Genomic DNA, 24,591 nt, shown 5'->3' on the forward strand with positions numbered 1-24,591 from the left:
GTGTTCGGTACTTAGAAAAATTCCGACGATTTCGGTACTTAGAAAATTCTGACGATTTCGGAACTTAGAAAAATTCTGAAAATTTCGGTACTTAGAAAATTTCTGTCGATTTCGATACTTAGAAAATTTCTGACGTTTTCGGTACTTAGAAAAATTCTGCCGATTTCGGTACTTAGAAAACATTCAGAAGTTTTCGATACTTAGAATATTTTTCTGACGTTTTCGGTACTTAGAAAAATTCTGCCGATTTCGGTACTGAGAAAAATTCTGTTGATTTCGGTACTCAGAAAAATTCTGTCGATTTCGGTACTTTGAAAAGACTCAGAAGTTTTCGGTACTTAGAAAAATTCCGACGATTTCGGTACTTAGAAAATTCTGACGATTTCGGAACTTAGAAAAATTCTGACAATTTCGGTACTTAGAAAAATTCCGACGATTTCGGTACTTGGAAAATTTCTGACCCTTTTCGGTACTTTGAAAATTTCGGACCTTTTCGGTACTTAGAAAATTTCTGACGTTTTCGGTACTTAGAAAAATTCTGCCTTTTTCGGTACTTCGAAAATTTCTGCCTTTTTCGGTACTTGGAAAATTTCTGACCCTTTTCGGTACTTTGAAAATTTCGGACCTTTTCGGTACTTAGAAAATTTCTGACGTTTTCGGTACTTAGAAAAATTTTGTTGATGTCGGTACTTCGAAAATTTCTGCCTTTTTCGGTACTTTGAAAAGACTCAGAAGTTTTCAGTACTTAGAAAATTTCTGACATTTTCGGTACTTAGAAAAATTCGGCCGATTTCGGTACTTAAAAAAATTCTGTTGATTTCGGTACTTAGAAAAATTCTGTCAATTTCGGTACTTAGAAAAATTCTGTTGATTTTGGTACTTAGAAAATTCTGACGATTTCGGTACTTGGAAAATTTCTGACCTTTTCGGTACTTAGATAAATTCTGACGATTTCGGTACTTAGAAAACATTCAGAAGTTTTCGATACTTAGAAAATTTCTGAAAATTTCGGTACTTAGAAAATTTCTGTCGATTTCGGTACTTTGAAAAGACTCAGAAGTTTTCGGTACTTTGAAAATTTCTGACGATTTCGGTACTTAGAAAATTCTGACGATTTCAGAACTTAGAAAAATTCCGACGATTTCGGTACTTAGAAAAATTCAGACGATTTCGGTACTTAGAAAATTCTGACGATTTCGGAACTTAGAAAAATTCTGACAATTTCGGTACTTAGAAAAATTCCGACGATTTCGGTACTTAGAAAAATTCTGAAAATTTCGGTACTTAGAAAATTTCTGACTTTTTCGGTACTTAGAAAAATTCTTTTGATTTCGGTACTTAGAAAATTTCTGCCTTTTTCGGTACTTTGAAAAATTCTGAGGATTTCGGAATTTAGAAAACATTCAGAAGTTTTCGATACTTAGAAAATTTCTGACGATTTCGGTACTTAGAAAAATTCCGACGATTTCGGTACTTAGAAAACATTCAGAAGTCTTCGGTACTTAGAAAATTTCTGACGTTTTCGGTACTTAGAAAAATTCTTACGATTTCGATACTTATTAAACATTCAGAAGTTTTCGGTACTTAGAAAAATTCTGCCGATTTCGTTACTTATTAAACATTCAGAAGTTTTTGGTACTTAGAAAAATTCTGCCGATTTCAGTACTTAGAAAAATTCTGTTGATTTCGGTACTTAGAAAAATTCTGTCGATTTCGGTACTTTGAAAAGACTCAGAAGTTTTCAGTACTTAGAAAATTTCTGACATTTTCGGTACTTAGAAAAATTCGGCCGATTTCGGTACTTAAAAAAATTCTGTTGATTTCGGTACTTAGAAAAATTCAGACGATTTCGGTACTTAGAAAAATTCCGACGATTTCGGTACTTAGAAAATTCAGACGATTTCGGTGCTTAGAAAATTTCGGCCTTTTTCGGAACTTAGAAAAATTCTGACGTTTTCGGTACTTAGAAAAATTCTTACGATTTCGATACTTATTAAACATTCAGAAGTTTTCGGTACTTAGAAAAATTCTGCCGATTTCGTTACTTATTAAACATTCAGAAGTTTTTGGTACTTAGAAAAATTCTGCCGATTTCGGTACTTAGAAAAATTCTGTTGATTTCGGTACTTAGAAAAATTCTGTCGATTTCGGTACTTAGAAAAATTCTGTTGATTTCGGTACTTAGTAAAATTCATTCGATTTCGGTACTTAGAAAATTTCCGACCTTTTCGGAACTTAGAAAATTTCTGACCTTTTCGATACTTAGAAAATTTCTGACGATTTCGGTACTTAGAAAAATTCTGTTGATTTTGTTACTTTGAAACTTTCTGTCGTTTTCGGTTCTTGGAAAAATTCTGATGATTTCGATACTTAGAAAATTTCTGACGATTTCGGTACTTAGAAAAATTCTGTTGATTTCGTTACTTTGAAACTTTCTGTCGTTTTCGGTACTTAGAAAAATTCTGATGATTTCGGTACTTAGAAAAATTCTGATTATTTCGGATCTTAGAAAATTTCTGACCTTTTTGGTACTTAGAAAATTTCTGACGTTTTCGGTACTTAGAAAAATTCTGTTGATTTCGGTACTTAGAAAAATTCTGTCAATTTCGGTACTTAGAAAAATTCTGTCGATTTTGGTACTTAGAAAATTCTGACGATTTCGGTACTTGGAAAATTTCTGTTGTTTTCGGTACTTAGAAAAATTCTGATGATTTCGGTACTTAGAAAAATTCTGACAATTTCGGTACTTAGAAAAATTCCGACGATTTCGGTACTTAGAAAGTATCTGACGTTTTCGATACTTAGAAAATTTCTGACGTTTTCGGTTCTTAGAAAAATTCTGCCGAATTCGGTACTTAGAAAAATTGTGTTGATTTCGGTACTTAGAAAAATTCTGTCGATATCGGTACTTAGAAAAATTCTATTGATTTTGGTACTTAGAAAATTTCTCACCTTTTCGGTACTTAGAAAATATCTGACGTTTTCGGTACTTAGAAAAATCTGTCGATTTCGGTACTTAGAAAACATTCAGAAGTCTTCGGTACTTAGAAAATTTCTGACGTTTTCGGTACTTAGAAAAATTCTTACGATTTCGATACTTATTAAACATTCAGAAGTTTTCGGTACTTAGAAAAGTTCTGCCGATTTCGGTACTTAGAAAAATTCTGTTGATTTCGGTACTTAGTAAAATTCTTTCGATTTCGGTACTTAGAAAAGACTCGGAAGTTTTCGGTACTTAGAAAATTTCTGCCTTTTTCAGTACTTAGAAAACATTCAGTTGATTTCGCTACTTAGAAAAATTCTGTCGATTTCGGTACTTAGAAAAATTCTGCCTTTTTGGGAACTTTGAAAAGACTCAGAAGTTTTCGATACTTAGAAAATTTCTGACGATTTCGGTACTTAGAAAAATTCTGACGATTTCGGTACTTAGAAAATTCTGACGATTACAGTACTTAGAAAAATTCTGAGGATTTCGGTATTTAGAAAACATTCAGAAGTTTTCGGTACTTCGAAAGTTTCTGACGTTTTCGGTACTTAGAAAAATTCTGATGATTTCGCTATTTAGAAAATTTCAGATGATTTCGGTACTTAGAAAAATTCCGACGATTTCGGTACTTAGAAAATTCTGACGATTTCGGTACTTAGAAAAATTCTGTTGATTTCGGTACTTAGAAAATTTCTGCCTTTTTCGGTACTTTGAAAAGACTCGGAAGTTTTCATTACTTAGAAAATTTCTGACGTTTTCGATACTTTGAAAATTTCTGACGTTTTCGGTACTTAGAAAATTCTGACGATTTCGGTACTTGGAAAATTTCTGACCTTTTCGGTACTTAGATAAATTCTGACGATTTCGGTACTTAGAAAACATTCAGAAGTTTTCGATACTTAGAAAATTTCTGACGTTTTCGGTACTTAGAAAAATTCTGTCGATTTCGGTACTTTGAAAAGACAGAGAAGTTTTCGGTACTTAGAAAAATTCCGACGATTTCGGTACTTAGAAAATTCTGACGATTTCGGAACTTAGAAAAGACTCAGAAGTGTTCGGTACTTTGAAAATTTCTGACGATTTCGGTACTTAGAAAAATTCAGACGATTTCGGTACTTAGAAAATTCTGACGATTTCGGAACTTAGAAAAATTCTGACAATTTCGGTACTTAGAAAAATTCCGACGATTTCGGTACTTAGAAAAATTCTGAAAATTTCGGTACTTAGAAAATTTCTGACTTTTTCGGTACTTAGAAAAATTCTTTTGATTTCGGTACTTAGAAAATTTCTGCCTTTTTCGGTACTTTGAAAAATTCTGAGGATTTCGGAATTTAGAAAACATTCAGAAGTTTTCGATACTTAGAAAATTTCTGCCTTTTTCGGTACTTGGAAAATTTCTGACCCTTTTCGGTACTTTGAAAATTTCGGACCTTTTCGGTACTTAGAAAATTTCTGACTTTTTCGGTACTTAGAAAAATTTTGTTGATGTCGGTACTTCGAAAATTTCTGCCTTTTTCGGTACTTTGAAAAGACTCAGAAGTTTTCAGTACTTAGAAAATTTCTGACGTTTTCGGTACTTAGAAAAATTCTGTCAATTTCGGTACTTAGAAAAATTCTGTCGATTTTGGTACTTAGAAAATTCAGACGATTTCGGTACTTGGAAAATTTCTGTTGTTTTCGGTACTTAGAAAAATTCTGATGATTTCGGTACTTAGAAAAATTCTGACAATTTCGGTACTTAGAAAAATTCCGACGATTTCGGTACTTAGAAAGTATCTGACGTTTTCGATACTTAGAAAATTTCTGACGTTTTCGGTTCTTAGAAAAATTCTGCCGAATTCGGTACTTAGAAAAATTGTGTTGATTTCGGTACTTAGAAAAATTCTGTCGATATCGGTACTTAGAAAAATTTTATTGATTTTGGTACTTAGAAAATTTCTCACCTTTTCGGTACTTAGAAAATATCTGACGTTTTCGGTACTTAGAAAAATCTGTCGATTTCGGTACTTAGAAAACATTCAGAAGTCTTCGGTACTTAGAAAATTTCTGACGTTTTCGGTACTTAGAAAAATTCTTACGATTTCGATACTTATTAAACATTCAGAAGTTTTCGGTACTTAGAAAAGTTCTGCCGATTTCGGTACTTAGAAAAATTCTGTTGATTTCGGTACTTAGTAAAATTCTTTCGATTTCGGTACTTAGAAAAGACTCGGAAGTTTTCGGTACTTAGAAAATTTCTGCCTTTTTCAGTACTTAGAAAACATTCAGTTGATTTCGCTACTTAGAAAATTTCTGACGATTTCGGTACTTAGAAAAATTCTGACGATTTCGGTACTTAGAAAATTCTGATGATTACAGTACTTAGAAAAATTCTGAGGATTTCGGTATTTAGAAAACATTCAGAAGTTTTCGGTACTTCGAAAGTTTCTGACGTTTTCGGTACTTAGAAAAATTCTGATGATTTCGCTATTTAGAAAATTTCAGATGATTTCGGTACTTAGAAAAATTCAGACGATTTCGGTACTTAGAAAAATTCTGCCGATTTCGGTACTGAGAAAAATTCTGTTGATTTCGGTACTGAGAAAAATTCTGTTGATTTCGGTACTTAGAAAAATTCTGTCGATTTCGGTACTTTGAAAAGACAGAGAAGTTTTCGGTACTTAGAAAAATTCCGACGATTTCGGTACTTAGAAAATTCTGACGATTTCGGTACTTAGAAAAATTCTGTTGATTTCGGTACTTAGAAAATTTCTGCCTTTTTCGGTACTTTGAAAAGACTCGGAAGTTTTCATTACTTAGAAAATTTCTGACGTTTTCGATACTTAGAAAATTTCTGACGTTTTCGGTACTTAAAAAATTTCTGCCGATTTCGGTACTTAGAAAATTCTGACGATTTCGGTACTTAGAAAACATTCAGAAGTTTTCGATACTTAGAAAATTTCTGACGTTTTCGGTACTTAGAAAAATTCTGTCGATTTCGGTACTTTGAAAAGACAGAGAAGCTTTCGGTACTTAGAAAAATTCCGACGATTTCGGTACTTAGAAAATTCTGACGATTTCGGAACTTAGAAAAATTCTGAAAATTTCGGTACTTAGAAAATTTCTGTCGATTTCGGTACTTTGAAAAGACTCAGAAGTGTTCGGTACTTTGAAAATTTCTGACGATTTCGGTACTTAGAAAAATTCAGACGATTTCGGTACTTAGAAAAATTCAGACGATTTCGGTACTTAGAAAATTCTGACGATTTCGGAACTTAGAAAAATTCTGACAATTTCGGTACTTAGAAAAATTCCGACGATTTCGGTACTTAGAAAAATTCTGAAAATTTCGGTACTTAGAAAATTTCTGACCTTTTCGGTACTTAGAAAATTTCTGCCTTTTTCGGTACTTTGAATAGACTCAGAATTTTTCAGTACTAAGCAAATTTCTGCCTTTTTCGGTACTTTGAAAAATTCTGAGGATTTCGGTATTTAGAAAACATTCAGAAGTTTTCGGTACTTAGAAAATTTCTGACGTTTTCGGTACTTAGAAAAATTCTGATGATTTCGCTATTTAGAAAATTTCAGATGATTTCGGTACTTAGAAAAATTCAGACGATTTCGGTACTTAGAAAAATGCTGCCGATTTCGGTACTTAGAAAAATTCTGCCGATTTCGGTACTTAGAAAACATTCAGAAGTTTTCGATACTTAAAATATTTTTCTGACGTTTTCGGTACTTAGAAAAATTCTGCCGATTTCGGTACTGAGAAAAATTCTGTTGATTTCGGTACTTAGAAAAATTCTGTCGATTTCGGTACTTTGAAAAGACTCAGAAGTTTTCGGTACTTAGAAAAATTCCGACGATTTCGGTACTTAGAAAATTCTGACGATTTCGGAACTTAGAAAAATTCTGACAATTTCGGTACTTAGAAAAATTCCGACGATTTCGGTACTTAGAAAAATTCTTTTGATTTCGGTACTTAGAAAATTTCTGCCTTTTTCGGTACTTTGAAAAATTCTGAGGATTTCGGAATTTAGAAAACATTCAGAAGTTTTCGATACTTAGAAAATTTCTGACGTTTTCGGTACTTAGAAAAATTCTGTTGATTTTGGTACTTAGAAAATTCTGACGATTTCGGTACTTGGAAAATTTCTGACCTTTTCGGTACTTAGAAAAATTTTGACGATTTCGGTACTTAGAAAAATTCCGACGATTTCGGTACTTAGAAAACATTCAGAAGTCTTCGGTACTTAGAAAATTTCTGACGTTTTCGGTACTTAGAAAAATTCTTACGATTTCGATACTTATTAAACATTCAGAAGTTTTCGGTACTTAGAAAAATTCTGCCGATTTCGTTACTTATTAAACATTCAGAAGTTTTTGGTACTTAGAAAAATTCTGCCGATTTCAGTACTTAGAAAAATTCTGTTGATTTCGGTACTTAGAAAAATTCTGTCGATTTCGGTACTTAGAAAAATTCTGTTGATTTTGGTACTTAGAAAATTTCTGACCTTTTCGGTACTTAGAAAATATCTGACGTTTTCGGTACTTAGAAAAATTCTGTCGATTTCGGTACTTTGAAAACATTCAGAAGTCTTCGGTACTTAGAAAATTTCTGACGTTTTCGGTACTTAGAAAATTTCTGACCTTCTCGGTACTTAGAAATATTCAGAGGATTTCGGTACTTAGAAAATTTCTGACATTTTCGGAACTTAGAAACTTTCTGACGTTTTCGGTACTTAGAAAAATTCAGACGATTTCGGTACTTAGAATATTTCTGAAGTTATCGGTACTTAGAAAATTTCTGACCTTTTCGATACTTAGAAAATTTCTGACGATTTCGGTACTTAGAAAAATATGTTGATTTCGTTACTTAGAAAATTTCTGTCGTTTTCGGTACTTAGAGAAATTCAGACGATTTCGGTACTTAGAAAAATTCAGACGATTTCGGTACTTAGAAAAATTCCGACGATTTCGGTACTTAGAAAATTCAGACGATTTCGGTGCTTAGAAAATTTCGGCCTTTTTCGGAACTTAGAAAAATTCTGACGTTTTCGGTACTTAGAAAAATTCTTACGATTTCGATACTTATTAAACATTCAGAAGTTTTCGGTACTTAGAAAAATTCTGCCGATTTCGTTACTTATTAAACATTCAGAAGTTTTTGGTACTTAGAAAAATTCTGCCGATTTCGGTACTTAGAAAAATTCTGTTGATTTCGGACCTTAGAAAAATTCTGTCGATTTCGGTACTTAGAAAAATTCTGTTGATTTCGGTACTTAGTAAAATTCATTCGATTTCGGTACTTAGAAAATTTCTGACCCTTTCGATACTTAGAAAATTTCTGACGATTTCGGTACTTAGAAAAATTCTGTTGATTTCGTTACTTTGGAACTTTCTGTCGTTTTCGGTCCTTAGAAAAATTCTGATGATTTCGATACTTAGAAAATTTCTGACGATTTCGGTACTTAGAAAAATTCTGTTGATTTCGTTACTTTGAAACTTTCTGTCGTTTTCGGTACTTAGAAAAATTCTGATGATTTCGGTACTTAGAAAAATTCTGATTATTTCGGATCTTAGAAAATTTCTGACCTTTTTGGTACTTAGAAAATTTCTGACGTTTTCGGTACTTAGAAAAATTCTGTCGATTTCGGTACTTAGAAAACATTCAGAAGTTTTCGGTACTTAGAAAATTTCTGCCTTTTACAGTACTTAGAAAACATTCAGAAGTTTTCGGCACTTAGTAAAATTCTGTCGAATTCGGTACTTAGAAAAATTCTGTTGATTTCGGTACTTAGAAAAATTCTGACGTTTTCGGTACTTAGAAAACATTCAGAAGTCTTCGGTACTTAGAAAAATTCTGCCGATTTCGGTACTTAGAAAAATTCAGTTGATTTCGCTACTTAGAAAAATTCTGTCGATTTCTGTACTTAGAAAAATTCTGCCTTTTTCGGAACTTTGAAAAGACTCAGAAGTTTTCGATACTTAGAAAATTTCTGACGATTTCGGTACTTAGAAAAATTCTGACGATTTCGGTACTTAGAAAATTCTGTCGATTTCGGTACTTAGAAAACATTCAGAAGTTTTCGGCACTTAGAAAAATTCTGTCGAATTCGGTACTTAGTAAAATTCTGTTGATTTCGGTACTTAGAAAAATTCTGTCGATTTCGGTACTTTGAAAATTTCAGACGTTTTCGGTACTTAGAAAATTTCCGATGTTCTCGGTACTTAGAAAATTTCTGACGTTTTCGGTACTTAGAAAAATTCTTACGATTTCGATACTTATTAAACATTCAGAAGTTCTTCTGAATTTTTCAAATTTAAAACCGTTTGAAAATATTACTAAGTTTGAAATACCATGAAATATTTCTAAGTACGAAAATCTTCTGTAATTTTCAAAGTCAAAACCGTTTGAAAATATTACTAATTTTGAAATACCATGAAATATTTCTAAGTACGAAAATCTGCTGAAATTTTCAAAGTCAAAACCGTTTGAAAATATTACTAATTTTGAAATACCATGAAATATTTCTAAGTACGAAAATCTGCTGAAATTTTCAAAGTCAAAACCGTTTGAAAATATTACTAAGTCTGAAATACCATGAAATATTTCTTAGTACGAAAAACTTCTGAATAAGTCAAAACCGTTTGAAAATATTTCTAAATTTGAAATACCATGAAATATTTCTAAGTACGAAAAATTTCTGAATTTTTCAAAGTCAAAACCGTTTAAAAATATTACTAAGTCTGAAATATCATGAAATATTACTAAGTACGAAAATCTTCTGAATTTTTCAAAGTCTAATCCGTTTGAAAATATTACTAAGTTTGAAATACCATGAAATATTTCTAAGTGGAAAAAGCTTCAGAATTTTTCGAAGTCCAAAACATTTTGAAAATATTTCAAAGTCAAAAAAAAATCTTTTTTGAAATTCGAACACACGATCATCAAAAGACATGAAGAAAAAAACAATTGTGAAATTCGCACACACGATCAACGGAAGACTTATAAAGAAAGAAAAAAATTTAGAAATTCGCACACACGATCAACGAAAGACATGGAAAAAAATGTGAAATTTGCACACACGATCAACGGAAGACTTATGAAGAAAGAAAGAAAAAAATTTAGAAATTCGCACGCACGAGCAACAAAAGACATGCAGAAAAAAAATTTGTGAAATTCGCACACACGATCAACGGAAGACTTATGAAGAAAGAAAAAAAAATTGAGAAATTCGCACACACGATCAAGGAAAGACATGAAGAAAACAAAATTGTGAAATTCGCACACACGATCAAATAAGACATGAAGAAAAATCACGACGGTCCCCTGATGACTAACTAAAAAGGATTCTGACTGAGGGCGTTCAGTCATTATGCCACAGATGGCATCTTCGCACTATTGGTCATTCGACCCACCTCATGTACCAAAAATTTACCAACCACGTGTACCAAATGAACCCACATTGCGCCAATCACATTCAGAGACTAGAGTCGTTTTGCGTTCGAGAGTTTCAAATCAAGAGTTTTCCTCCGAGAAGGGGGAAAATGCGTCGGCACCAACGGGGCGGGGAGCTCTCTCAGGTCGAGCACCCTCTTCAAGCCTAGCCCTGCAATAGGACCTCCCTCTTCCCCAGGACGAAGGGCAGGGAAATAGGCACGCCCACACGGCACTGACAATTGCGTTCGAGGCGGGGATCGCCAGTGAAGGATCCCCAGGTGTAGGCCGATGTCGGAGCCTACTGCCACCCATCTTTAATTGTCCTTCCGCAGGTTCACCTACGGAAACCTTGTTACGCGTTAACTTCCTCTTAATGATCAAGTTTGATCAACTTTCCGGCACGCCGGCTCGACCCGGAGGTCAGTCCAAGCGCCAGTCCGAGGACTTTACTAAATCATTCCATCGGATGTTGCGACGGGCGGTTTGCACAAAGGGCAGGGACGTAATCAACACGAGCTGATGACTCTTGCTTACTGGGAATTCCTCGTTCAAGGCAGATATTTACCATTATTCCTGTAGTGCCCTTCCGTCAATTCCTTTAAGTTTCAGCTTTGCAACCATACTTCCCCCGGTACCAAAAAGCTTTGGTTTCCCGGAAGCTGCCCGGCGTGTCATTTGAGGAACACAGCCGGATCGGTGGCTGGCATCGTTTATGGTTAGAACTAGGGCGGTATTTGATCGCCTTCGAACCTCTAACTTTCGTTCTTGATTAATGGAAACATTCTTGGCAAATGCTTTCGCAGTAGTTCGTCTTGCGACGGTCCAGGAATTTCACCTCTAGCGTCGCAATACGAATGCCCCCGTCTGTCCCTCTTAATCATTACCTCGTGTTCCGAAAACCAACAAAATAGAACCGAGGTCCTATTCCATTATTCTATGCAAGATTATTCATGCGTCATAGTTTATTCTTATCTCGCCCCGCCCTATTTTAGGGCATACGAGAGTTGATACATACACATATGATACATTAAAAATAGGTAAATCTCTAAAAGTTACATAAACAGTGAATATAAAAATCTGAATATCTAAAATAATGTTCAGTACAATTCTATAAAACAAGTTAAAACCAAATAAAATAATAAAGTAGTAAAAAGGTTAAATAAAAAAAAAAGAAAAAAAGAAAAAAAAAACACAAAATCACCCAAAAACCGATAAATGTTAAAACTTTGCAGGAACATGCAAAACAGTGATAAAATATAGAAGTTAAAATTCGATAAAGAGGTTAAAATGCAGAACAAGTTAAGAATCAAAACAATCAGTTAAAAGTTGATAAAAACAATGCTTGCTAAATTAAAAATTTATAAAAACAATACAAGTTAAAACGTAGAGAAGTTTAAAATGAAATTAGATAGATACACAAGACACCAGCAATAGTGTTCGCAGGTTAAATTTGGTTCAGAGAGTCCTCCAATGTTACCTTTATAATTTGTTTAACTATGTTTCTACAGACCAACTTAGCAAAGCATTGGTGCAAAATTTGTCCTGCAAAATGGTTTCCACGGAGTGTCTGGAAGTGTGGGCAGTTCAAGATCAAGTGTTCGATTGTCTGATTGTCCCCACAGTAGGTACAATTTGGGTTTTTATTGAAAAGTCTATTTTGGTATTCTCCAAACGCCCCGTGTCCAGTAAGTAATTGGTTTAGGTAAAAGTTGGCCTGTAGTCGTTTGGTGGAAGGGTAAAAAGAGGAAAAATATAGTAGCCAGTAGTCAAATGCTTTCCCCTTACTAAGTTTGAAATACCATGAAATATTTCTAAGTACGAAAATCTTCTGAATTTTTCAAAGTCAAAACCGTTTGAAAAGATTACAAACTTTGAAATACAGTGAAATATTTCTAAGTACGAAAATCTTCTGAATTTTTCAAAGTCATAACCGTTTGAAAATATTTCTAAGTTTGAAATACCATGAAATATTTCTAAGTACGAAAATCTTCTGAATTTTTAAAAGTCAAAACCGTTTGAAAAAATTACTAATTTTGATATACCATGAAATATTTCTAAGTACGAAAATCTTCTGAAATTTTCAAAGTCAAAACCGTTTGAAAATATTACTATGTGTGAAATTCCATGAAATATTTCTAAGTACGAAACTCTTCTGAATTTTTCAAAGTCAAAACCGTTTGAAAAGATTACAAACTTTGAAATACAGTAAAATATTTCTAAGTACGAAAATCTTCTGAATTTTTCAAAGTCATAACCGTTTGAAAATATTTCTAAGTTTGAAATACCATAAAATATTTCTAAGTACGAAAATCTTCTGAATTTTTAAAAGTCAAAACCGTTTGAAAAAATTACTAATTTTGATATACCATGAAATATTTCTAAGTACGAAAATCTTCTGAATTTTTCAAAGTCAAAACCGTTTGAAAATATTACTATGTATGAAATTCCATGAAATATTTCTAAGTACGAAACTCTTCTGAATTTTTCAAAGTCAAAACCGTTTGAAAAGATTACAAACTTTGAAATACAGTAAAATATTTCTAAGTACGAAAATCTTCCGAATTTTTCAAAGTCAAAACCATTCGAAAATATTGCTAACTTTGAAATACCATGAAATTTTTCTAAGTGGGAAAAGCTTCAGAATTATTCGAAGTCCAAAACATTTTGAAAATATTTCAAAGTAAAAAGAAAATCTTTTTTTTGAAATTTGCACACACGATCAACAAAAGACATGAAGAAAAAAACGAATTGAGAATTTCGCACACACGATCAACGGAAGACTTATGAAGAAAGAAAAAAATTGTGAAATTTGCACACACGATCAACGGAAGACTTGTGAAGAAAGGGAAAAAAAAAGTGTGAAATTCGCACACACGATCAACGAAAGACGAAGAATGAAAAAAAAAAAACATAGAAATTCGCACACATGATCAAGGAAAGACATGAAGAAAAAAAAATTGAGAAATTCGCACACACGATCAACGGAAGACTTAGGAAGAAAGAAAAAAAAAATTGAAATTCGCACACACGATCAAGGAAAGACAGGAAGAAAAAAAAACAATTGAGAAATTCGCACACACGATCAAATATGACATGAAGAAAAAAAAATTGAGAAATTCGCACACACAATCAACGAAACACATGAAAGAAACAAAAATTTAGAAATTCGCACACACGATCAAGGAAAGACATGAAGAAAAAAAAATTGTGAAATTCGCACACACGATCAACGGAAGACTTAGGAAGAAAGAAAAAAAAATTTGAAATTCGCACACACGATCAAGGAAAGACAGGAAGAAAAAAAAAAACAAATGAGAAATTCGCACACTTGATCAACGGAAGACTTATGAAGAAAGAAAAAAATATTTTGAAATTCGCACACACGATCAACGGAAAACTTATAAAGAAAGAAAAAATAATTTTGAAATTCGCACACACGATCAAATAAAAAACTTACAAGAAAAATTTTTTTCAAAGGTTTTAAAGCTTGAAAAAAGCTTTACAAACCTTCTGGTAAGAGGACGGGTCTCAATAGATCGCAGTATGGTAGCTGCTCTATTACGTACAACACCCAGTCTAGTACCTAAGTCGTCTACAGACGATTTGGCACCCGTGCATCACACCCACAGGGTTTGGACTCAGAGCCGAGAGCGCGCGGTCTAGGCGCCCCCTTGAGTGCTCCAAATCGAACAGGCCTCGTCGCCGGGGTAATCCTCCCGCAAGGAGCGGATGTACGCCCCGGCTAACTTTGCCCATCGACGCGACTACAGCCGTTTTGCGTTCGAGAGTTTCAAATCAAGAGTTTTCCTCCGAAAAGGAGGAAAATGCGTCGGCACCAACGGGGCGGGGAGCTCTCTCACGTCGAGCACCCTCTTCAAGCCTAGCCCTGCAAAGGACCTCCCTCTTGCCCAAATCGAAGGGCCGGGAAACAGGCACGCCCACACGGCACTGACAGTTGCGTTCGAGGCGGGGATCGCTCGTGAAGGATCCCCGGGCGTAGGCCGATGTCGGAGCCTACTGGCATCCATCTTTAATTGACTAAAAGGGATTTTGACTTAGGGCGTTCAGTCCTTATCCCACAGATGGTATCTTCGCACCACTGTTCCACCTGTACTAAAAATTTACAAATCACTTCTTCAACCACATTGCACCACACGTTCTGCGTTTTTCCCCGACCCGTGAGCCGAGTGATCCACTGCTCGGAGTGGTAGTTTCGATCCGGCCGACTAGAGCCGTTTTGCGTTCTAGAGTTTTGAATCAAGAGTTTTCCTCCGAGAAGGGGGAAAGTGCGCCGGCATCAACGGGGCGGGGAGCTCTCTCACGTCGAGCACCCTCTTCAAGCCTAGCCCTGCAAAGGACCTCCCTCTTGCCCAAGTCGAAGGGCCGGGAAACAGGCACGCCCACACGGCACTGACAGTTGCGTTCGAGGCGGGGATCTCCAGTGAAGGATCCCCGAGTGTAGGCCTATGTCGGAGCCTACTGGCACCCATCTTTAATTGTCCTTCCGCAGGTTCACTACGGAAACCTTGTTGCGCGTTAACTTCCTCATAATGACCAAGTTTGATCAACTTTCCGACACGCCGGCTCGACCCGGAGGTCAGTCCGAGCGCCAGTTCGAAGACCTCACTAAATCATTCCATCGGATGTTGCGACGGGCGGTTTGCACAAAGGGCAGGGACGTAATCAACACGACCTGATGACTCGTGCTTACTGGGAATTCCTCGTTCAAGGCAGATATGTACCCTTGCTCCTGGTAGTGCCCTTCCGTCAATTCCTTTAAGTTTCAGCTTTGCAACCATACTTCCCCCGGAACCCAAAAGCTTTGGTTTCCCGGAAGTTGCCCGGCGTGTCATTTGAGGAACACAGCCGGATCGGTGGCTGGCATCGTTTATGGTTAGAACTAGGGCGGTAATTGATCGCCTTCGAACCTCTAACTTTCGTTCTTGATTAATGGAAACATTCTTGGCAAATGCTTTCGCAGTAGTTCGTCTTGCGACGGTCCAAGAATTTCACCTCTAGCGTCGCAATACGAATGCCCCCGTCTGTCCCTCTTAATCATTACCTCGTGTTCCGAAAACCAACAAAATAGAACCGAGGTCCTATTCCATTATTCCATGCACCATTATTCATGCGTAATGCATACTTTGAGCACTCTAATTTTTTCAAAGTAAAATTGCCGAAACCGAACGACAACCGATAAAGATCATCGGACAATTTCGGCGGCAATGCTCAGAACTGGCAGTGACCACCGGTGGGCGGACCACCCGTCTGGAACTAAGATCCAACTATGAGCTTTTTAACAGCAACAACTTCAATATACGCTTTTGGAGCTGCAGTTACCGCTGCGGCCGCAGCAGACTTTCCCTCCTTCTTTGATACAAGCATTTGACTACTGGCAGGACCAACCAGGTTACTTTCACGTTCAGCGAGCGTTCGAAGCGGCGCTTCGAATCTCAGAGGTGGTGGTGCCCCCGGCTGGCGAGGGCGCCGGACCCGGCATGACGGCTGGGTCCCCGTTCGCACAGATCGAACTAGAGCCTTCTTCCTCTAGTCGGTTCGAGACTCACTGCGTCCCCCTTGGCGTCAACGCCTGGACGCGAGAGTGCTCTGCCGTCGAGAGTCGTGCTCGCGCCGGAACAAACTGCAGAAAACCTCGTGAATGCTTCCATCACTGTTCAGTCTCCACGCGGCTACAAACTACTGTCCGAGCTGCTACTGAATAGCCGAGGCCGTCGCTTTCTGTGAGGCAACCCCCGTCTGTGTCGAGACGAGAGCACTGCGTATCTTAAACGCTCACTATGCCGCACGAAGGTCAAAGCTGGCGCGGCTACGGAAAGACGTCCGAGCCACTCACTGAAAAGCCGAGACCTTTTGTTTCCGTGAGGCGAGCCCTCGCCCTTGTCGAGACGAGAGCGTTACGTTTCTTGAGACACGCTCACTGTGCCTCACATGTATAGTCCCGCACAAAGTTCATGTTCCAAGCGAAAGAGTTTTCTCCCGGGCTGTGGCCGTCGACGTCCGCATCCCCGGCCTCTCGCCGAGGAAATTTAAATTTGAACGGAAAACGCATATCGGCCTTTCCGGAGTCACTCTGGCTTCGTCTCAGACTTCCCGTCGCCGGACTTAGAAGAATTTCCATAATTTTCGAGACTTAGAAAAATTTCGGAAAAAATTGGACTTTGACAAAAAAACACTCTAAATCTAATTTTTAAAAAAAATGTAACTAAAAATTATTATTACATAATTATAATTAAAAATATTATTTATATACATTTATCATATTATATAAATTTCATATTAAAATAATTTAAAATAATTAAAAAAAAGAACATAAAATTATTATTATATAATTATATTATCAAATTTATATTATATAACTATTATTAAAAATTATATTTTTATACATTATATTACATACATTTTTTATTAAAATATTTTAAAATTTAACTGTTATTATACATCTTTTAAAACCAATTTTGATAATAAACACATTGTTGCGCACAACATTATATTTATATTATATTATAAAGTTTCTTCATTAGTACAATGTCAATAACTAATGTTTTTAGGCAACAATGTTACGATATTTGAAGTGTTTACGTCTGGTCTAACGGATCTTTCGAGTTTCTTTGCATAAGTGCTTTTAATTGCTTAATTTGCCTTTTTTTTTATTTCTAAGTACGAAAATCTTCTGAATTTTTCAAAGTCAAAACCGTTTGAAAATATTACTAAGTTTGAAATACCAAATAATATTTCTAAGTACGAAAATTTTCTGAATTTTTCAAAGTCAAAACCGTTTGAAAATATTACTAAGTTTGAAATACCATGAAATATTTCTAAGTACGAAAATCTTCTGAATTTTTCATAGTCAAAACCGTTTGAAAATATTACTAAGTTTGACATACCATGAAATATTTCTAAGTACGAAAATCTTCTGAATTTTTCAAAGTCAATACAGCTTGAAAATATTTCTAAGTTTGAAATACCATGAAATATTTCTAAGTACGAAAATCTTCTGAATTTTTCAAAGTCAAAACCGTTTGAAAATATAACTAAGTTTAAAATACCATAAAATATTTCTAAGTACGAAAATCTTCTGAATTTTTCAAAGTCAAAACCGTTTGAAAATATTACTAAGTTTGAAATACCATGAAATATTTCTAAGTACGAAAATCTTCTGAATTTTTCAAAGTCAAAACCACTTGAAAATATTACTAAGTTTGACATACCGTGAAATATTTCTAAGTACGAAAATCTTCTGAATTTTTCAAAGTCAATACCGCTTGAAAATATTTCTAAGTTTGAAATACCATGAAATATTTCTAAGTACGAAAATCTTCTGAATTTTTCAAAGTCAAAACCGTTTGAAAATATAACTAAGTTTAAAATACCATAAAATATTTCTAAGTACGAAAATCTTCTGAATTTTTCAAAGTCAAAACCGTTTGAAAATATTACTAAGTTTGACATACCATGAAATATTTCTAAGTACGAAAATCTTCTGAACTTTTCAAAGTCAAAACCGTTTGAAAATATTGCTAAGTTTGAAATACCATGAAATATTTCTAAGTACGAAAATCTTCTGAATTTTTCGAAGTCAATACCGCTTGAAAATATTTCTAAGTTTGAAATACTTTGAAATATTTCTAAGTACGAAAATCTTCTGAACTTTTCAAAGTCAAAACCGTTTGAAAATATTGCTAAGTTTGAAATACCATGAAATATTTCTAAGTACGAAAATCTTCTGAATTATTCAAAGTCAAAACCGATTGAAAATATTACTAAGTCAGAAATACCATGAAATATTTCTAAGTACGAAAATCTTCTGAATTTTTCAAAGTCAAAACCGTTTGAAAATATTACTAAGTTTGAAATACCATGAAATATTTCTAAGTACGAAAATCTTCTGAATTTTTCAAAGTCAAAACCATTTGAAAATATTACTAAGTTCGAAATACCATGAAATATTTCTAAGTACGAGAATCTTCTGAACTTTTCAAAGTCAAAACCGTTTGAAAATATTGCTAAGTTTGAAATACCATGAAATATTTCTAAGTACGAAAATCTTCTGAATTCCCGCACAAAGTTCATTTTCCAAGCGAAGATTTTTTCTCCCGGGCTGTGGCCGTCGACGTCCGCATCCCCGGCCTCTCGCCGAGGAAATTTAAATTTGAACGGAAAACGCATATCGGCCTTTCCGGCCTCACTCGGGCTTCGTCTCAGACTTCCCGTTGCCGGACTTAGAAGAATTTCCACAATTTTCGAGACTTAGAAAAATTTCGGAAAAAATTGGACTTTGACAAAAAAACACTCTAAATCTAATTTTAAAAAAAAATGTAACTAAAAATTATTATTACATAATTATAATTAAAAATATTTTTTATATACATTTATCATATTATATAAATTTCATATTAAAATAATTTAAAATAATTAAAAAAAAAGAACATAAAATTATTATTATATAATTATATTATCAAATTTTTATTATATAACTATTATTAAAAATTATATTTTTATACATTATATTACATACATTTTTTATTAAAATATTTTAAAATTTAACTATTATTATACATCTTTTAAAACCAATTTTGATAATAAACACATTGTTGCGAACAACATTATATTTATATTATATTATAAAGTTTCTTCATTAGTACAATGTCAATAACTAATGTTTTTAGGCAACAATGTTACGATATTTGAAGTGTTTACGTCTGGTCTAACAGATCTTTCGAGTTTCTTTGCATAAGTGCTTTTACTTGCTTAATTTGCCTTTTTTTTATTTCTAAGTACGAAAATCTTCTGAATTTTTCAAAGTCAAAACCGTTTGAATATATTACTAAGTTTAAAATACCAAATAATATTTCTAAGTACGAAAATCTTCTGAATTTTTCAAAGTCAAAACCGTTTGAAAATATTACTAAGTTTGAAATACCATGAAATATTTCTAAGTACGAAAATCTTCTGAATTTTTCAAAGTCAAAACCGTTTGAAAATATTACTAAGTTTGAAATAACATGAAATATTTCTAAGTACGAAAATCTTCTGAACTTTTCAAAGTCAAAACCGTTTGAAAATATTACTAAGTTTGACATACCATGAAATATTTCTAAGAACGAAAATCTTCTAAATTTTTCAAAGTCAATACCGCTTGAAAATATTTCTAAGTTTGACATACCATGAAATATTTCTAAGTACGAAAATCTTCTGAATTTTTCAAAGTCAATACAGCTTGAAAATATTTCTAAGTTTGAAATACCATGAAATATTTCTAAGTACGAAAATCTTCTGAATTTTTCAAAGTCAAAACCGTTTGAAAATATAACTAAGTTTAAAATACCATAAAATATTTCTAAGTACGAAAATCATCTGAATTTTTCAAAGTCAAAACCGTTTGAAAATATTACTAAGTTTGACATACCATGAAATATTTCTAAGTACGAAAATCTTCTGAATTTTTCGAAGTCAATACCGCTTGAAAATATTTCTAAGTTTGAAATACCATGAAATATTTCTAAGTAGAAAAATCTTCGGAATTTTTCAAAGTCAAAACCGTTTGAAAGTATTACTAAGTTCGAAATACCATGAAATATTTCTAAGTACGAGAATCTTCTGAACTTTTCAAAGTCAAAACCGTTTGAAAATATTGCTAAGTTTGAAATACCATGAAATATTTCTAAGTACGAAAATCTTCTGAATTCCCGCACAAAGTTCATTTTCCAAGCGAAGATTTTTTCTCCCGGGCTGTGGCCGTCGACGTCCGCAACCCCGGCCTCTCGCCGAGGAAATTTAAATTTGAACGGAAAACGCATATCGGCCTTTCCGGCCTCACTCGGGCTTCGTCTCAGACTTCCCGTCGCCGGACTTAGAAGAATTTCCACAATTTTCGAGACTTAGAAAAATTTCGGAAAAAATTGGACTTTGACAAAAAAACACTCTAAAACTAATTTAAAAAAAAAATGTAACTAAAAATTATTATTACATAATTATAATTAAAAATATTATTTATATACATTTATCATATTATATAAATTTCATATTAAAATAATTTAAAATAATTAAAAAAAAAGAACATAAAATTATTATTATATAATTATATTATCAAATTTTTATTATATAACTATTATTAAAAATTATATTTTCATACATTATATTACATACATTTTTTATTAAAATATTTTAAAATTTAACTATTATTATACATCTTTTAAAACCAATTTTGATAATAAACACATTGTTGCGAACAACATTATATTTATATTATATTATAAAGTTTCTTCATTAGTACAATGTCAATAACTAATGTTTTTAGGCAACAATGTTACGATATTTGAAGTGTTTACGTCTGGTCTAACAGATCTTTCGAGTTTCTTTGCATAAGTGCTTTTAATTGCTTAATTTGCCTTTTTTTTATTTCTAAGTACGAAAATCTTCTGAATTTTTCAAAGTCAAAACCGTTTGAAAATATTACTAAGTTTGAAATACCAAATAATATTTCTAAGTACGAAAATCTTCTGAATTTTTCAAAGTCAAAACCATTTGAAAATATTACTAAGTTTAAAATACCATAAAATATTTCTAAGTACGAAAATCTTCTGAATTTTTCAAAGTCAAAACCGTTTGAAAATATTACTAAGTTTGAAATACCAAATAATATTTCTAAGTACGAAAATCTTCTGAATTTTTTAAAGTCAAAACCGTTTGAAAATATTACTAAGTTTGAAATACCATGAAATATTTCTAAGTACGAAAATCTTCTGAATTTTTCAAAGTCAAAACCGTTTGAAAATATTACTAAGTTTGAAATAACATGAAATATTTCTAAGTACGAAAATCTTCTGAACTTTTCAAAGTCAAAACCGTTTGAAAATATTACTAAGTTTGACATACCATGAAATATTTCTAAGAACGAAAATCTTCTGAATTTTTCAAAGTCAATACCGCTTGAAAATATTTCTAAGTTTGACATACCATGAAATATTTCTAAGTACGAAAATCTTCTGAATTTTTCAAAGTCAATACCGCTTGAAAATATTTCTAAGTTTGAAATACCATGAAATATTTCTAAGTACGAAAATCTTCTGAATTTTTCAAAGTCAAAACCGTTTGAAAATATAACTAAGTTTAAAATACCATAAAATATTTCTAAGTACGAAAATCATCTGAATTTTTCAAAGTCAAAACCGTTTGAAAATATTACTAAGTTTGACATACCATGAAATATTTCTAAGTAGAAAAATCTTCGGAATTTTTCAAAGTCAAAACCGTTTGAAAATATTACTAAGTTCGAAATACCATGAAATATTTCTAAGTACGAGAATCTTCTGAACTTTTCAAAGTCAAAACCGTTTGAAAATATTGCTAAGTTTGAAATACCATGAAATATTTCTAAGTACGAAAATCTTCTGAATTCCCGCACAAAGTTCATTTTCCAAGCGAAGATTTTTTCTCCCGGGCTGTGGCCGTCGACGTCCGCAACCCCGGCCTCTCGCCGAGGAAATTTAAATTTGAACGGAAAACGCATATCGGCCTTTCCGGCCTCACTCGGGCTTCGTCTCAGACTTCCCGTCGCCGGACTTAGAAGAATTTCCACAATTTTCGAGACTTAGAAAAATTTCGGAAAAAATTGGACTTTGACAAAAAAACACTCTAAAACTAATTTTAAAAAAAAATGTAACTAAAAATTATTATTACATAATTATAATTAAAAATATTATTTATATACATTTATCATATTATATAAATTTCATATTAAAATAATTTAAAATAATTAAAAAAAAAGAACATAAAATTATTATTATATAATTATATTATCAAATTTTTATTATATAACTATTATTAAAAATTATATTTTTATACATTATATTACATACATTTTTTATTAAAATATTTTAAAATTTAACTATTATTATACATCTTTTAAAACCAATTTTGATAATAAACACATTGTTGCGAACAACATTATATTTATATTATATTATAAAGTTTCTTCATTAGTACAATGTCAATAACTAATGTTTTTAGGCAACAATGTTACGATATTTGAAGTGTTTACGTCTGGTCTAACAGATCTTTCGAGTTTCTTTGCATAAGTGCTTTTAATTGCTTAATTTGCCTTTTTTTTATTTCTAAGTACGAAAATCTTCTGAATTTTTCAAAGTCAAAACCGTTTGAATATATTACTAAGTTTGAAATACCAAATAATATTTCTAAGTACGAAAATCTTCTGAATTTTTCAAAGTCAAAACCGTTTGAAAATATTACTAAGTTTGAAATAACATGAAATATTTCTAAGTACGAAAATCTTCTGAACTTTTCAAAGTCAAAACCGTTTGAAAATATTACTAAGTTTGACATACCATGAAATATTTCTAAGAACGAAAATCTTCTGAATTTTTCAAAGTCAATACCGCTTGAAAATATTTCTAAGTTTGACATACCATGAAATATTTCTAAGTACGAAAATCTTCTGAATTTTTCAAAGTCAATACAGCTTGAAAATATTTCTAAGTTTGAAATACCATGAAATATTTCTAAGTACGAAAATCTTCTGAATTTTTCAAAGTCAAAACCGTTTGAAAATATAACTAAGTTTAAAATACCATAAAATATTTCTAAGTACGAAAATCATCTGAATTTTTCAAAGTCAAAACCGTTTGAAAATATTACTAAGTTTGACATACCATGAAATATTTCTAAGTACGAAAATCTTCTGAATTTTTCGAAGTCAATACCGCTTGAAAATATTTCTAAGTTTGAAATACCATGAAATATTTCTAAGTAGAAAAATCTTCGGAATTTTTCAAAGTCAAAACCGTTTGAAAATATTACTAAGTTTGAAATACCAAATAATATTTCTAAGTACGAAAATCTTCTGAATTTTTCAAAGTCAAAACCGTTTGAAAATATTACTAAGTTTGAAATACCATGAAATATTTCTAAGTACAAAATCTTCTGAATTTTTCAAAGTCAAAACCGTTTGAAAATATTACTAAGTTTGAAATAACATGAAATATTTCTAAGTACGAAAATCTTCTGAACTTTTCAAAGTCAAAACCGTTTGAAAATATTACTAAGTTTGACATACCATGAAATATTTCTAAGAACGAAAATCTTCTGAATTTTTCAAAGTCAATACCGCTTGAAAATATTGCTAAGTTTGAAATACCATGAAATATTTCTAAGTACGAAAATCTTCTGAATTTTTCAAAGTCAAAACCGTTTGAAAATATAACTAAGTTTAAAATACCATAAAATATTTCTAAGAACGAAAATCTTCTGAATTTTTCAAAGTCAAAACCGTTTGAAAATATTACTAAGTTTGACATACCATGAAATATTTCTAAGTACGAAAATCTTCTGAATTTTTCAAAGTCAATACCGTTTGAAAATATTGCTAAGTTTGAAATACCATGAAATATTTCTAAGTACGAAAATCTTCTGAATTATTCAAAGTCAAAACCGATTGAAAATATTACTAAGTCAGAAATACCATGAAATATTTCTAAGTACGAAAATCTTCTGAATTTTTCAAAGTCAAAACCGTTTGAAAATATTACTAAGTTTGAAATACCATGAAATATTTCTAAGTACGAAAATCTTCTGAATTTTTCAAAGTCAAAACCATTTGAAAATATTACTAAGTTTGAAATAACATGAAATATTTCTAAGTACGAAAATCTTCTGAATTTTTCAAAGTCAAAACCGTTTGAAAATATAACTAAGTTTAAAATACCATAAAATATTTCTAAGTACGAAAATCTTCTGAATTTTTCAAAGTCAAAACCGTTTGAAAATATTACTAAGTTTGACATACCATGAAATATTTCTAAGTACGAAAATCTTCTGAATTTTGCGAAGTCAATACCGCTTGAAAATATTTCTAAGTTTGAAATACCATGAAATATTTCTAAGTAGAAAAATCTTCGGAATTTTTCAAAGTCAAAACCGTTTGAAAATATTACTAAGTTCGAAATACCATGAAATATTTCTAAGTACGAGAATCTTCTGAACTTTTCAAAGTCAAAACCGGTTGAAAATATTGCTAAGTTTGAAATACCATGAAATATTTCTAAGTACGAAAATCTTCTGAATTCCCGCACAAAGTTCATTTTCCAAGCGAAGATTTTTTCTCCCGGGCTGTGGCTGTCGACGTCCGCATCCCCGGCCTCTCGCC

At 32.6% G+C, this 24,591-nt stretch overlaps 2 pseudogenes; both read right to left on the reverse strand.

Moving 5' to 3' along the window:
• Positions 1-10,724: 10,724 nt before the first annotated feature.
• On the reverse strand, positions 10,725-11,555 carry LOC147810027 (small subunit ribosomal RNA; annotated as a pseudogene; the record flags this gene model as incomplete).
• Positions 11,556-14,902: 3,347 nt separating this feature from the next.
• On the reverse strand, positions 14,903-15,821 carry LOC147810028 (small subunit ribosomal RNA; annotated as a pseudogene; the record flags this gene model as incomplete).
• Between the last annotated feature and the right edge of the window lie 8,770 nt (positions 15,822-24,591).

This window comes from Parasteatoda tepidariorum, chromosome 5 (assembly GCF_982258835.1).
Source record: "Parasteatoda tepidariorum strain Cologne lab strain chromosome 5, Ptep-v5.0, whole genome shotgun sequence".
In the NCBI taxonomy this organism is placed as follows: Eukaryota; Metazoa; Arthropoda; class Arachnida; order Araneae; family Theridiidae; genus Parasteatoda; species Parasteatoda tepidariorum.